The sequence below is a fragment of the Pteropus medius genome, unplaced genomic scaffold, assembly GCF_902729225.1.
Source record: "Pteropus medius unplaced genomic scaffold, Ma_sr-lr_union100, whole genome shotgun sequence".
Classification (NCBI taxonomy): Eukaryota; Metazoa; Chordata; class Mammalia; order Chiroptera; family Pteropodidae; genus Pteropus; species Pteropus medius.
Genome location: NW_024354875.1, coordinates 33,252,795 through 33,255,365, shown reverse-complemented (window position 1 = coordinate 33,255,365; position 2,571 = coordinate 33,252,795). Strand labels below are relative to the sequence as shown.

At 34.6% G+C, this 2,571-nt stretch overlaps 1 pseudogene; it reads left to right on the top strand.

The window, feature by feature from the left end:
* Positions 1-1,897: 1,897 nt before the first annotated feature.
* Positions 1,898-2,016, top strand: LOC120597392 (uncharacterized; annotated as a pseudogene).
* The last annotated feature ends 555 nt before the right edge of the window (positions 2,017-2,571 follow it).

The following is a 2,571-nucleotide window of genomic DNA, read 5'->3' as shown; positions in this document are numbered from 1 at the left end:
CATGTTTTTATTCTCTTCTTATTTAATGCTTTTCTCTTATCAGTTGGTAATTTTATATGAGGAAGTTTTTTCTTGGAATTAATAAATTTTTTAAAGGAAGAGAATGATAAAAAAGAGAAAAAAAGAAAGAAGGGAAGAGGAAAGATGGTGGGGAAGGAGGGAGGGAGGGAAGATAATTGGCTGCAACCTTTCTATGCCCCTGTGTAAAAAATCTTTGCAATTTCTAAGTCCAGCCTCGAAGTATGATTTCTTGCTAAAATCCTAAGCTACGGTCCTGGCCAGGAGAGTACACTTCTGGTCAGGAGGACATAATTCTGAAACTATCTTTAGTATCTGTTGAAGTTCCCAGGGCAGCATCCAGAGATTTAAAAAACAAAGTAACTGAGTTTTTGTATGGCACCACCGAAGCAAGGAAAAGAAGTAGTCACTCTGCTACTCTCTACTCCCCACTCCCTTCTTGCTTATAAAAACTCAATAAAATGAAATAAAATATTTTTTTAAAAAACATGTTTTCCACTTCAGACTTTGCAATTTTACTAGTTCTATCATTGATCTAAGTATCTATTCCATTAATAATAATAATATTAATAATAATATTGAGCTATTATTATTGTATTGAGCATTTAAAATGTGGTCCATGTGCCAGATAGTGTCCTAAGCATTTTACGTATGTTAACTGATTTAATCCTCACAGCAATTCTATCAGGAAGTTACCAAATATTAGTTCCATTCTGCAGATGAAAAACTGAGGTAAATGAGGTGAAGTGACTACTCCAGGTCACATGACCAGGACCAACCACAGGCATTTTGGCTGACATTGCTTGATGTTGAAAGCTTTTTGCTGGATTTCAACCTCCCTATTTTCACTTATCTTCTTTCTTGTTAAACCACACATAATACTCCAGCTTTTATTTCTTCAATAAAACCTGGAATCAGTATCAGGTAAAAAAAATACACACATAGAGTAGTTCAAAGAAATTCAAGTCTGAGAAAGCTCTAAAAGCATATTTGTTCATTTTAAAGGATTTTCAGCAAAAATGTTAGTGTTTTTAATCTCGACTCCCATATGTTTAAAATAAAAGGCTTTTATTAGAGCAAGTCATTGAACTAAGATGTAAATGTTAAAAAAAAAAGAAAAGAAAAGAAAAGAAAGAAAAAGAAAGAGACTCCTGAAAATGACTCAGAGCTATTGTCTTGGAAGAAAATGATAAACAGGATCGCAAATATAAACAGTTTATAAAAATCTCAAAAGAGTTTTTGGGGTTAGTTTGGATATTTTTTACATGTACCTCTAATCAACAGGGATGGCCATTGTTAACGTTTTGGAGCATTTCCTCCAACAAGCATTAATATTTCTAACAACAACCATATTGCTTACATCATTTAACTCTTAGATTATGAGAGGTGTTTTTTGGAGGTTTTTCTTGATGGGGGGAGTTGAAAATTTTTGTGCCTTATAAATAGCCCCCATAGCCATGGGAGAAGGTAATCATATCAATGTGTCAAAAGAAAGTACCCACAGCACCAAAAAAGCAAAAAGTTTTATGAAGAAGTTAGTTCTGATTCAAATATAAGTACACATTTGATATCATTGAGATTTTAGCATTTTTCACCTACAGAATAGACCTCTGCAGCATCAGAACGATTTGCCAAGAAAATAGCTAGGATCTAGTGATTGAAACAAACAAAATTCCAATCAGATAAGTGTTTTAAGATTGTGAAAATGAACAAAAGAAATTAACCATTGGAAATGTCTAAGTTTTAAACTTTAATTCAATTTTTGACCCTGTGGTCAAAGATACAGCTTCATTTGATCGTTTCCTTTCTTGAGTTCCTAGAACAGGTTTGGTACAATTCAACCACTTCCAGAATATAGTTCAATGAACTTTTTAAAAATATCTACAGCTGTGCCACCCTGAACGTGCCCGATCTCGTCTAATCTCGGAAGCTAAGTTGGGTCAGGCCTGGTTAGTATTTGGATGGGAGACCACTTAGGAATGCCAGGTGCTGTAGGCATTAAAAATAAATAAATAAATAAATAAATAAATAGATAGATAGATAGATAGATAGATAGATAGATAAATAAATAAATAAATAAATTTAAAAAAAGAAATATCTTAAGTTGCTTGTTGAATTAGAATGAGAGAGAGAGAGAATGAGAGAGAGAGAGACCAGTAAAATCCAAAAATCTCTCTGTGGAATTCCTAATGCATGAGGCGTTCTTAGAAAGTATTGATAACGTTCGAGGACATCCACTTTTTCTGGTATGTCCCTCAGTATAAATGTCATATTTGCTCATTGTGACCAATGTGGTTCAGGTGAATGTATGTGAATTATAGTGGGATTGTAACTTTGTGGGTGGTATGGTGTAACCCCAGCAGTCCTTAACCCTAGCTTCTTGTAGAATCACTGAGTGAGTTTCTTTAAAACGCTGATACCCTGGCTCCAGCCCAGACCAATTCCTTCAGAGTCTCTGGGTATGAAACAGGGGTAGTGGTGTTTTTTAACTCCCAGGACATACTACTATGTAGCCAGATATGAGGCACACTGGTACAGAAAAACTGTACGGGC